Genomic DNA, 13,532 nt, shown 5'->3' on the forward strand with positions numbered 1-13,532 from the left:
GCTTTGTTGAAGAAACTTCTCTGTTGGCCAAGTTGGAAGGGCTGTGGGATTTGTAGACAGGACTGACAGACATAACAGAAGGACCCAGAGACCCCTGGGAGTTCCTCTCCGGACTCAGGACTCCTTAGCTGGCATTCCAGAAACAAATGGAATCAATTCCTAGGACACAGCAGGGGATAGTTGACCCACTTGTTCGCATCAAGATGTAACAAACGTCAAGTTCTGGTGACTGCTGTCTAGTGGATTAGAGGTTCTTCAATTTAAATTTCATATTGAAACACCTCAGACTTTTAAAGTCACAGACAAGAAACTACAAGAAAGTAAATCTTGGGGGACAGAGTGATAGTACAGTGGGAAGGGCATTTGCCTTGCACACGGCCTACGTGAGTTCGATCTCCAGGATCCCATAGGGTCACTGTCATTGTCACTGTCCTCCCGTCGTTCATCTATTAGCTCTAGCGGGCCAAAAAAAAAAAAAAAAAAGATAACCTGTTCTTCCCTCCTTCCCCTCCCTTTCCCTTTCTTCCCTGTTTCCTCCCTCCCTCCTTCGTATCCTTAGCCTCCCTCCTCCCTTGCTTACGTCCTTCTTCCTCGCCAAGCCATGCTCTCGGCTCTGGGGTCCTCCCGCCCAGCAGTAGTGGGTCTTTTCTGCTTGTGGACCGATCTCAGGCTCACCCAGTGGTGCTGCAGTTCCAACTCGGGCCTGCTGTGTACTCCAGCCCTTTGTGCCATCTGCCCGCCCATGGAAAGTCAGTCTTTCTCATAGGCTTTCTTATTTTCTGGTCGCTCCAAATTTAGGTCTAGAAAACGCCTCTGTTTGAGCCGTTTTCAGTAACCACTAGACAGTCATCACCAGAACTGATGGCGCCAAGGCCTTGGCTTCGAGAGCTTCAGGTAATCACGCTCACCTCACGCCTCTGTTCTTTGGGGTTGTGTTGGGTCATGGGCTTCTCATACGTGTTTTCTGTTTTGTTTTCCCCTTCCCGTTCCTGTTCGTCTTTTTGGTCCATTCACTCCATCCTTGTGACTCTGGTAGGCCGATAGCCTGGCTGAGGAGCTGCAGCGGAAGGAGCTAGCGCTTCGTAGTCTTCAGGAGAACTTGAATGAAGCCGGCCGAGTGAAGGAGACTTTGGAGAAAGAGCTTCGGAGTTTGGTGAGTACCAGGGGAGTCGGACGCTGATCTTCACCTTGCTGAGGGCAAAGCGAAGCCTCCTCAGGTGAGCTCAGCCCTGTCGCCTCTGAGGCTCACGAGCGTGTCAGCTAGAAAGCCCCATGGGCTGTGCGAGTCCCCATTGGGGCAGCAAATGTAGGTGCGCTGCTCTGTCCCCTCTGTGCCCTCTGCCTCTGCCTGATCAGTGAGTGGCCAGCGATGCTCCCGGAGTGCTGGGCTCCTTCCTCCCCTCAGCAGCACCTCAGGCTCCTGTCCCGTGCCCCCTGCCCCCTCGGCTCTGTCTCCCCTGCCAACCGGGAGCACTGGGGGCTCACAGCAAGGGGAGGGGGTGAGAGACATGCGCTGGTAAGGCCGGTTTTCTGGAACCTTCCAGACACCTTCCTGCACTGGATCAAAGTGTGTTTTCTAGTTTTCTTTTTAGGATTTGTGTGTGTGTGTGTGTTTCTTTGTGTCTTGGGCTTTTTAGTATTCAGCTGTGCTGAGACCTTCACCTGGTGGTCCTCAGGGGACCACGTGGAAAGCTGGGTATTGAACATGGGTTGGGCACATACAAATCAAAACACCTAAAGTATCTGGTTGTTTTTGTTTTTGTTTTCTTTTTTGGCTTTTTTGGGTCACACCTGGTGATGCTCAGAGGTTACTCCTAGCTCTGCACTCAGGAATTACTCCTGGCGGAGCTTGGGGGACTACATGGGATTCCGGGGATTGAACCTGGGTCAGCCACGTGCAAGGCAAACGCCCTCCCCACTGTCCCATCACTCCGGCGCTGGACCTTGATGAACTGGGCCTTTCCATTGAGACAGTACTGACGGGGTCCCATCAGGACCCGAGACTGAGCCCTGAAGGAGCCATTCAGAACCCTGCGGGAGGTTTCCAAGGGAATCGTCCTATCGTCCTTGCTGGGGCAGCATGGGCCCAGCACACGCAGCATCACAGTCTATCTGTGTATGCTCGAGAACACGTGTGTCCACAGCCATGCACACACCCCAGTATACACACATGGGCTTCTGTCATGTGCAGACTCATACATGTCCTTGGACATGCAAGCAAGTACATACATACTTGCACAACTCACTCATGTTTGCCAGGCAGATACACACTGGGCATTGATAGCTGAGTTTGGGGTAGATTATTTTTGTTTTCTGGGGTTTTTTGTTCTTGTTGTTCTTGTTGTTTTTTGTCTTTTTGGGTCACAGCTGGGGACATTCAGGGGTCAATCCTGGCTCTGCACTCAGGAATTACTACTGATGGTGCATCCCCTATGGGATGCTGGGGATCAAAGGCGGGTCAGCCTTGTGCAAGACAAACACCCTCCCCGCTGGGCTATTGCTCTGGCCTTGGGGTGTGTGTGTATATATATATATATATATATATATATATATATATTGGTGGTGGTGGTGGGGGACTAGTGCCATGCCTGTCAGTCCTTGGAGGCGACTCCTGGCTTTGTGCTCAGGATATTCCTGTTAGTGCCGGGATTCAGACCAGGGCCAAGTGGCCTTACTCAGTGCTCTCTCTCTCCCATCCCCCAGATGATCACCATGTTTATTGGGGCTCCCCCCAAACTCGGTGGTACTCCTGGCTCAGGGTCTAACCGGCTGGCTGTTCTCGGGCACCTGGACCCTGTGCCAGCCCTTCAGCCCCAATATCTATGTTCTAAGTGCAAGTTCATTTTCATGAACATTGTGTGTGTGCTGTTGAGCAGAGCAGAGTCGCCATGTGTGTGCGGGTATGTTTGTTTGTGTGCGGTGTGTGTGTGTGTGTGTGCGCACATGTGTGCGCGTGTGTGCTGGGGGCAGGCAGGGGGCCTGCGGCTGATTGGTGGCCCCCGGCTCCCCGCAGGGGGAGAAGGTGGACGTGAGCCGCAGCCAGTTCCAGGCTCTGCAGGCCGAGCACGCCAAGTCCACCACGGAGAGCCAGGCGCAGCACGAGGAGGCGCTGCAGGCCCTGCAGAAGCTGCTGCTGCAGGCGGAGGAGAAGCTGCAGGCGGTGCAGGTGGAGAACGGGAGCCTGCTGCGGGAGGTGGCCGAGCTGAAGACGCAAGCCGACAAGGCCAAGGTGTGTGGGCGCAGGGCCGCCGTCTTGGGGTCGGGCTCTGTTGGGGGCCTCGGCCTGCAGCCTCAGACACTTCCTCCGCCCGTGGGCGCCTGTGAGAGCCGGAAGGGGGTTGCTCCCGGGGCGCCCGGCAGAGCACATAGAAGCCCAGGGACCCCAGCTTGGGTTGTCCGTTTTGTTTTTAGCTTTTTTGGTAAGTTCAGGCCTTCATGTTTTCACTTGATTGCTCAAAGGCATTTTTTAGTGTATCAGAGAAATGTTAAGGTTCGAAGCTCAGTGGGGAGAAATAGAGCGGCTGGAACTAGTGCAGTGAGAGGGCACTTGCTGTGCACGTGACCCACCGCGGGATCCCCAGCATCCCCCAGGGTCCCCCAAGCACCCAGGAGGAAGCCGTGACCTCTGCCGGGTGTGAACCCCAAAACAAGAAGGAAAATAATGTACACACACATATATGTGTGTACATACATAACATGTACATATGTGTACATCTTTATATCCATATAATAAGTGTATTTTAATTCATATGTACATATTTTGATACATTTTTAGTTTTACACGCTTGGTCCCATGTATAGTTTATACATATATGTGTATGCCTATACATATATATGCTTGTATGTATATGTGTGTGTATACATATCTATAAGCCAATGGAAAGAAAACGGAAGCGAGCTTACATCAGAGGAAACCAGGGCTGCTGAGTGGCAGCCATGGCCCGCGTGTGTGTTGGTGCCCGGCTTCTTTCCACCACGCACCAGAGCCAGGGCTACATCTCCTCTCTGGACCACCTGCATGGCCCAGTTCTGTGGCCAGCAGCCTCGTGTGCATGCTCAGGTCAATCCCATTCCGGTAACCTGACCGTCAGCGGTCAGCTGCCCAGCGCATGCCAGTAGCCTGCTGCGGCTCATGGCTGCTGAGCTGGACAGAGAAGATAGCCCTTGCTGCAGAAAGTTCTGGAAAGTACATGGCGGATAAACTATGGTGTGCATTGAGACTCAGAAACGAAAACGCACAACCCGTTGCTGAGAGGCAGGGAGAGCAGGTGAGGGAGACCCTGGCCCGTGTGCGGCCACTCCTCCTGGAGCCCCTGGGCCCCTCCCAAATTACTGCAAACACTGCCCTCCCATTGCTCATCGATTTGCTCAAGCGGGCCCACTAATGTCTCCATTTTGAGACTTGTTGTTACTGTGTTTGGCAAGCAAAACCTGTTGGCTTCAGTCTCCAAAGCTGGTGGATTAGTCTGGATTTTCTATAAAGTGTAAAACTTTTGGGACTAAGTCCATTTCCTGCCTCTGTTTGTCCCTGTGAAAATCGTTTGGCAAGCAGTGGTTGCTTTTCCCTTCCCCTCCTGCACAAAGTTCAAAAACAAAATACTTTTTGTAGTTCTTTGAATTGTACTGAAAGCTGGTTTTTTAATGCATTCCTTCTATGACAGAGTGATGGATTTTGTAATAGAAGAATTGAAGTGGGGGGAAAAAATCTTATACCCCAATGTCAAGATCCAACTGTCCAAACTTCCGGGGAGCTGTCAGGAATAATTTCAGATGGCATTTCAAAAATAAAATTGGCTGATTGTAGAATGGGTAGGGTGCAGCCTTGTACTCAGCCAACCCTGGGTTGATCCCCAGCATCCCGTATGGTCCTCCGGCCCTGCCAGCAGTGATCCCTGAGCACAGAACACTGAGCGAGACCCGAACACCACCAGGTGTGGGGCCCCCATCCACAAAAAAGGCAGGTAGTTATGTTGACCCTAAGAAGCTAACTGTGTTAGAGCCTCTCCATCCTGCATGTGTGTGTGCGTGTGTGAGTGTGTGAGTGTGTGCGCGCGCGTATACACGTGTGTGCAGGTAAGACTACTCTGCCATTTTCATTTCTGGTATTTAGGCCACATTACGTGCTTGGCTTGCTTGTGCCTGCTTGATCTCATTCTTGTTTCCATTCTTCCCCGCCTTTTGTTTCTGTAGTCATTAACTTACCTAATAACATCAGAGGAAATTGAGCTGATGTCGAAGGATCACAGGGCCCTGAGGTCAGAGAATCAATTGCTGGCGAAGGAGAAGCTCTCTCTGAAGTCAGAGAGAGGGTCGTTGCTATTGAAGCAAACAGAAGCCGAGGCAAAAAACTCTTCGCAGCGGGAAGAGCAGAGGAAGCTCTGGCTGTTGAGCCAAGCGATTCAATTAAAAAAAGAGAAGGTCATCGAGGCCAGGAGGGCCGCAGAGAAGCTCTGGCAGGAGGAGCGGCTCCACCAAGAAGCCCTCGAGGTGGAGAAAGAGAAAGTGCTGGAATTGGACAGGGTGGTGCAGGAGGAGCTCCAGAGGGTGCGCACAGAGAACGAAGCACTGCAGGTCACTGCAGGTTGCCAAGGTGGGGCTGCAGGCCCTGGTGCAGGAGCTGCAGATGAGCAAGAGCGGCCTAGTGGCTGAGTGTAAGAAGGGTCTGGAGGAGAGGGGCCAGCTGGAGGAGCATGTCAAGAAGCTGGTTCTGGAGAAATTCAACATTAATACTTTTGGATTTTCTTATCACAAAAAAAATTAAATGAAGGACCTTAACCATCAGAAGTTTATCATCCAGTTTGAATCTATTTTTGTTCACTTGAATGGTTTCTAGTTCTGTCAAAAGTGATAAATAATGTACCATCCAGGCTACATGTATAATAAGAACTTCTATAATTATATGTATGATTTTGATGTATTTTCCTCTGGATATTATCAACTGTCTGACAAGTGAAAGATCTGTATCAATTGAAATTTTTAGTAATAACCATTATTGAATTTGTTTCACAAACTATGTAAAGCAGTATTAAAACTTGAGCAAACAAGTGTCCTATATCTACTTTAATAAAATTATTTCTTTTTTGCCAGTGATAACTGATTATTCTCAGGTTTATTTAGAAAAGATTTTTGGCTAGCAATGAAGAACTATAGAGTCAAATGAGTCAAACAGTTTCTACAATGGAATTCTGATACACCAATTTCTTTTTGTTTCTTTATGTTTGTGCCACCCCTGGTGATGTCTTAGGGCTTATTTATGACTCTACACTCAGGAATCACTCCTGGAAGTGCTTGGGCAAACTATATGGAATGTCAGGGATTGAAGCCAGATTGGCCAAAGAAAATGCCCTACCAGCTGCACTATTGCTCTGGACCTGTAAACCATTTTCTTAAAAGCGTTTATCTTGGGCTAAAGAGATAGTGCAGTGAGTAGGGTACTTACCTTGCATGTGGCTGATCTGGGTTCAATGGCAGGAATCCCATCCAGTCATCTGTGCCCTGGCAGGAGCAATCTCTAAGTGCAGAGGCGGGAGTAAACCCTAAGAAGCACTGGGTTGGGAGTATGGTGCTGCCAGCAGGTCAGTCTGTACCTGTGAGTCGAGTGCATCAGCAGCCTGATGGCGCCTTCAGACGTCCAGGTACCCCCAAATTGCTGCTGTGCGTTTGGCCAGACCCCAAAAAGTTGGGGCAGAGTTGACCAAGAAAGTAAACAGGCAAAAGTTAGGTATGTGGGAGATACAGCCACACCACCTCCAGTTCACCTATATAATTAGAGGCATGGACTCTCTGGTCCCTGATTAAACTGCCTAACGGCCATGATCCCAGAGACTCAGAAACAAATCTCGAAACCCAATGGTTTTCGGCAGAGATGTGTCCAGTCCCTGCAGTAGGTTAGAGGCGCTGGGCCACCCCAGGTGGGAATAGATTTCGTGCCTTGGCCTGTTCTCCCTGGCAGCCCGCTGGCCTCCATCCTCCAGAGGCCACAATCAGGTTTGGGCCAACAGTGACGAGACACGTAGGGCCTCACGGGATGGGGGTGGAGCTGGCCCTTTCCTCCCCAACAAGACCCCCAAGTCGTCACCCACAAACAGCCGCTCTGGCTTCTGATTGAGCTGTTTAACGGCCATGATCTCAGAGACTCAGAAACAAATCTCGAAACTCAGCAACTTTTGGCAGAAATGCATCCAGCTCGCACAATAGGTTACTGTTGCCGGGCCACCCCAGGGGGGGAAAGGGTGCTGTCCCTCCGCCTGCTCCCCCTTGAGGGTTCAGTGGCCACCATCCGCCAGAGGTCATTGGACAGTCAGGTTTGGGCCCACAGTGATGAGACATGTGCGGCCTCATGGGATGGGGGTGGAGCCAGCCTTTGCCTCCCCGTCTCAATGTGACCCCACGTCGCCGCCCATGAACGGCCTCTCTGGCTCCTGATTAAGGTGCTTAATGACTATGATCCCAGAGACTCAGACACAAATCTCGGAATCCAGTGGCTTTCGGCAGAAATGCATCCAGACCCTGCAGTAGGTTACTGTCGCTGGGCCATTCCAGGGAGGAAAGGGTGCTGGCCCTCCACCTGCTCCCCCTTGGCGGCTCGGTGGCCGCCATCCTCCAGAGGCCACTGGACAATCAGGTTTGGGCCCTCAGTGATGAGACACGTGGGGCCTCACGGGATGGGGGTGGGACCAGCCCTTTCCTCCCCATCCCAACAAGACCCCTAGTCGCTGCCCACTAACGGCCTTTCTGGCTCCCGATCAATCTGCTTAACAGCCATGATCCCCGAGACTCAGGAACAAATCTCGGAACCCAGCAGGTTTTGGCAAGAAATCCCTCCAGATTTCATTGTTACAATTTTGGAATTTCAAAATCTCGCAGCCACTACTGCAGCCACACGACATCATATGTTATTCATAACCAGGAATAGAAAACAAATTGTCTACTGTTGCCTTTTCAGGAGATCTGAGTTTTGGGGTAAAATCCCAAATAATAATAGTGGATCCAGTGTCAAAATATTGAATGTAATCAAAGTAGAGAGAGCGTAAGGTGAAAATCATCTCTCCACAGGTAGGGGGAGGGTTTGGGATGGGGGTATACTGGGGGTTTTGGTGGTGGAGAATGGCACTGGTGAAGGTACAGGTCTTTCATTTTATAACCAAGACTTAAACCCAAAAGCTTTGTAACTGCTCTCATGGTGATTCAATAAATAAAATTATAAAAGATGAAAAAAATAGAACAACTGGGTGAGACTTAAAGGCAAAAAACCCAAAACAAATAAAACCTCTATTGCATTATTGCAAAGATTCATGACCAATGTAGCCTAAAATGAATACCTTCAGTGATTCTCCATAGCTATTTGACAAGACGAAAATAAAGGGACACCATGCAGTACAGACACCATCAATCCATAAAGTCTGGGAAAGAAACTGGAAGTTGCTATATTATTAACCCAAAATTAACAGAACCGAAGATGCTTATAAGCACCAACTCCTTTACGTTTGAAGCACATGTGTCCTCAGGTTGATTTTTCTGGAAAAAGAACTTGAGCAAGAATGTTACTTTAGCCTACATAATTGAATACCTGAAAGATAGCTCCATGACAATTGGGCCCTAGAAAAACAAGTCCCAGCCCATATCCTGCCCTGCAGCTGCATCCTGTTGATAGCACCAAGGACCCCCATCTTCTTCTTGTTGCCCCTGGAATTAACCAAATAAGGTCATGGGGCCAGAGAAGTCCTGATTGGCTGCCTGCGTGCAGCATCTAATGTGATAATTCGAAGGTATTGGGTGATTTGTGCGCTGGCTTTTCTGAGACGGCAGGAAGTTGCCCTATAAAAAGTTCCCTCTGAAGAGGCTCGGGGCTCTCAGCCACTGACGGTTTGCGGTCATGCTGTGAACCCGAGCATGCTCAAATAAACCTCTTGCTTTTGCATGGACTTGGTCTCTCAGAGTTTTCCTTGACAGGTGAGGCTGTCCTGAGCTCGGACCCTAACAAAGCAGTCAGTTTGCAAAAGAAAAATTTCTATGTCTGCTTCTTTTGCTTCCTGTTTTAAGTTCGTGGAAATTTTGTTTTCCCACCAGAAGTAGGCAAAGGCCCTGCAGGCGGCCTCCGAGAAGCTCGCCAAGGAGAGCGAGTGGCTGAGGACCAAACTGGACCATGCCAACAAGGAGAACGCGGACGTGATCGCCCCGTGGAAGTCCAAACTGGAGACGGCCATCGCCCCGCACCAACAGGCCATGGGCGAGCCGAAGGCGGCCGTGAGCCGGGGCGTGGGCGCTGAGGCGGCCGAGCTGGCCGAGCTCAAGATGCAGATGGAGAGGCTGCAGTTCGAGTACCAGCAGGAGGTGGAGAACCTGAAGGCCCAGCGGGCGGCTGAGCGTGCGGCACATGCCTCTGAGCTGCAGACGCTCAGGTCGCGGCTGGTCAGGATGGCCCAGGAGCAGAAGAACAGCCTGGAGGCCGCGTGGGCCAAGCTCGACCAGACCGAGGACCAGCACCTGGTGGAGATGGAGGACTCCCTGAACAAGCTGCAGGAGGCGGAGACGAAGGTAAAGCACCTGGAGGGGTGGCGGGCCATGTGTAGTCAGCAAGCCCAGGCCCTGGCTGACGCCACGGCGCAGCTGGAGGTCAACCAGCAGAAGCTCTTGCAGCTCGATGGGCCCCGGAAGGCCAGTTCCGAGGTAAATTGGGAATGGAGAAGCTCAGGCAGCAGCTCCAGGTGGCTGAGCGGCAGATTCAGAAGTTAGAGAATGCAAAGCTGGCCGAGAGCGGCAGGTTGGTACCCGGGCGCCCTCGCCCACTTCCACGCTCGCTCCCTGCATGCTGTGTGTCAGTCTGCTTGCCGCCGTGTTCCGGCTTGGTGCTGACAGGTCTCCCGGTCACGTCCCGTGCGGTTCCCTCTGATGGGACTGAGAACGTGTCGGCACGATTCTGGGGCTGTCATTGGTCCCCAGCAGCCGGATGCCATGCTAGCCTTGGCCTCGGCTAATCGGGCCCGTCTGTGGTCTTTCTGAAACAGAGAACTCTTCACAAGGCCAGTGAGAAAACAAGATAGGAGCCCCCAAAGCAAACCTCTGCCCCCCACCTTGGGCCCCCTGCATACTCGCCGACTCCGCCCAGACCCTTGGGCTCGAGGCTGGCCGCAGGGGTCTTTCCCTGACCTTGCTGACCACCTGCTCGTGTGACTGGCTTTGTCGTCCTCTCCCCGAGGCGCCTCAGTTTGCAGCTGGTGCTCAATGCCTCTGAACCTCTGAGCTCTCTCAGGGCTGGTGACGTGGCCCATCTTGGTATTTCTCATTGCTGGCCCCTCCCTGCGTGCAGCACAAGCCCCCACCCAGCCCTGCAGAGATTTCAGCCCTTTCAGCCTCTAAGGGGTGCTTGGGCCAAGTCCGCCTTCCAGCATGGCCTCCTGCTGGCCACGGGCATGGACTCTCATGGTAGTGATGTCGGTGAGCCCCAAGGCTGACTTAGTGAAGCGGGGAGGAGAAAGACGGTCACTTTCTCCCCACCCGCCTCTGCCACCCGGGACCCAGGGTTACTGGGTACTTATCTCGCCTCACAGAAAGGAATTTCAGGAGTAGACAAGCAGTGAAACAAATAGATTTTATTTGGAGTATTTTTGGAGAGGGAGAGAAAGGGATAAGCAGATAAGCGGGGGAATGCAGAGTAAGAGAGAGAGCAACAAGTCCAGAGAGAATGCGGGCTTCTCCGAGTGTGGAGAGAGACCCTCCACACATCCCAGCATTCGACACGAAAGCATGAAAGTACACATCTCAAGAGGGGAGATGCGGGCGACACATGTGCTCAGGCACCACATGTGCTCAGCCACTTGGACGTACCACACGTGGGCTCAGGCAGCATGTGCGCACCCTGCCTTTCTTCCAGGTGGCCTTTATAGGGTTTCTCCAGCCTGTCACCACGTGAAACTTCTTCCCGGGTAAAAGTCAGGTTGCTAAGGAGATTACCAGGGAGGTTCAAAAAGAGGAATTTCATGGGAGGCCTATATCTTCAGGGTCTGTGGATGGTCTTATCAGGCCTTTGCTTTCTGTATCCACAAGGTGGGTCATTCCTAGAATTCTTCTTCCATGAAACTGTGTTTCATTGCAAAGGGCCTTTCCCTATCTACTTTTCTACATCAGTAGCCCTGACCCTGGGGAAGGACAAGAGAGTGAGTTCTGGGCCAAGCCAAGCGAGCTGCATTTCTCACCAAGGAGCCCTCAGAAGTGCCCTTTTCCTCCTATAGGATTGTGGTGGCAGGGACGCGCCCTCCTAGCCCCCCCCCCCCCCCGGCTTGGAGAAAGTTCTCTGTTGGCCAAGTTGGAAGGGCTGTGGGATTTGTAGACAGGACTGACAGACATAACAGAAGGACCCAGAGACCCCCGGGAGTTCCTCTCAGGACTCAGGACTCCTTAGCTGGCATTCCAGAAACAAATGGAATCAATTCCTAGGACACAGAAGGGGATAGTTGACCCACTTGTTCGCATCAAGATGTAACAAACGTCAAGTTCTGGTGACTGCTGTCTAGTGGATTAGAGGTTCTTCGATTTAAATTTCATATTGAAACCCCTCAAACTTTTAAAGTCACAGACAAGAAACTACAAGAAAGTAAATCTTGGGGGACAGAGTGATAGTAGAGTGGGAAGGGCATTTGCCTTGCACACGGCCTACGTGAGTTCGATCTCCAGGATCCCATAGGGTCACTGTCATTGTCACTGTCCTCCCGTTGTTCATCGATTAGCTCGAGCGGACCAAAAAAAAAAAAAAAGATAACCTTTTCTTCCCTCCCTCGCCTTCCTTTTCCTTTCTTCCCTGTTTCCACCCTCCCTCCTTCCTATCCTTTGCCTCCCTCCTCCCTTGCTTACTTCCTTCTTCCTCAACAAGCCATGATCTGGGCTCTGGGGTCCTCCCGCCCAGCAGTAGTGGGTCTTTTCAGCTTGTGGACCGATCTCAGGCTCGCCCAGCGAGTCCCCACAGGGTGAGCGGCGCCCAGCAGGGCCCGGAACCACTGTGGCTGGTTTGTGTGGCGTTTCACGCTGTGCTCTGCCACTGCGGCCAACCCCTCCCTGCCCCCCCCCCCCCCGGCGTGGCTCAACGAGGTTTCTCCCTCCAGGCTGTGCAGACAGCGGAAGATGCCAGGCAGTTCATGGAGCAAATGACCCAAGAGAAGACAGAGACCCTGGCCTCCCTGGAGGACGCCAGGAACACAAATGCGAAGTTGCAGAGTGAGGTGGTTGATGGTGGTGACCAGGGCTGTGTAGGCCCGGCCTCAGCCTTGAGAGAAACCATATCCTGGGCCAGAGCGATAGCACAGCGGGGAGGGCGTTTGACTCACACACGGCAGACCCAGGTTCAATCCCCAGCATCCCATATGATCCCCTGAGTACCGCCAGGTGTAATTCCTTGAGTGCAGAGCTAGGAGGAATCCCTGTGCATTGCTGGGTGTGACCCAAAAAGAAAAGAAAGAAAAACCATATCCTTAGTCACTCAGCGAATACACTCAGGGCTTGGGAGGAGCATTCTTCATTCCGAGTCCTCTTTGTCTCTGTCAGGAGCCTCTAGTGTCCGTTCTTTTTTGGTCTTTTAAGCCACCACCAACAGTGCTCAGGGTCTGCTTCCTACAGACGGGGCTTCCTGCACGGGTGCGCTGCAGGACGCCCCTGAGCCACGTGTCTCTGGCCCTTTGCTATTCAAACTTGCGTCTTCACGTCTGATTTGTGTCCCCATCCATGCCACTGGAAAACAGAAGCATTTGACCAGGTTTCTTTTCTCTTGGTCTCGAAGTTGGATCCCTTAAAGAAAACAACTTGAAGAATGTGGAAGAGCTGAAGAAATCGAAAGAGGGTCTGACTGTAGAGAATCAAGACATGGAAGAATTCAAGAAAGAAATGTAAGTTTATGTCCTATGAGAGAAATTGCTTAATTAAATCACTTCAGTTTGGACCGGAGCCATAGTCCAGCCGGTAGGGCGTTTGCCTTGCAAGTGGCTGACCCAGGTTCAATCCCTGGCATCCCATGTGGTCCCCCGAGCACCCCCAGGATGGATTCCTGATTGCAGAGCCAGGAGTAACCCCTGAGCATCGCTGGGTGTGACCCAAAAAAGAGAAAAAAACACTTTATTTTAGGCAGCAAAAGTGAAAGCAATTGCTGGGTTTTTTTGTTTGTTTTTTGGGGGGGACTCACCCAGTAGTGCTCAGGCACCATTCCTGGCCGGCTCGGAGACCATATGGGGTGCCAGGGATCCAACACGCGTTTGCAGCCTGCAAGGCAAGCACCCTGCCTGCCCTACTGCCACTCCAGCTCCAATGCTGGTTTTTAAAAATATATATGGGAGGTTCGTAAAGTGGAATGGACAGTTCCCATCCCCCCACACCTGTGGGGGCGCTGGCAGCCTTCCCCATGGGCATTCAGGAGCAGAGCTCCGTGCGAAGTAGAGACACGAATGTGGCTGAGGGGATGACTGGTGGCCTTGGGGACCCAAAGATCCTTCTGGAACTGGAAGTGGATCGGGAGTCACTGTGTGGCTCCCACGGGAGACTGAGCAGCC

The 13,532-nt window shown here is 51.9% G+C and overlaps 1 pseudogene; it reads left to right on the top strand.

Annotated features, from left to right (window-relative positions):
- Positions 1-13,532, top strand: part of LOC130023741 (CAP-Gly domain-containing linker protein 1-like) — a 54,659-nt pseudogene that overhangs the window by 9,304 nt on the left and 31,823 nt on the right.

Source organism: Sorex fumeus, unplaced genomic scaffold (assembly GCF_029834395.1).
Source record: "Sorex fumeus unplaced genomic scaffold, SorFum_2.1 ptg000024l, whole genome shotgun sequence".
In the NCBI taxonomy this organism is placed as follows: domain Eukaryota; kingdom Metazoa; phylum Chordata; class Mammalia; order Eulipotyphla; family Soricidae; genus Sorex; species Sorex fumeus.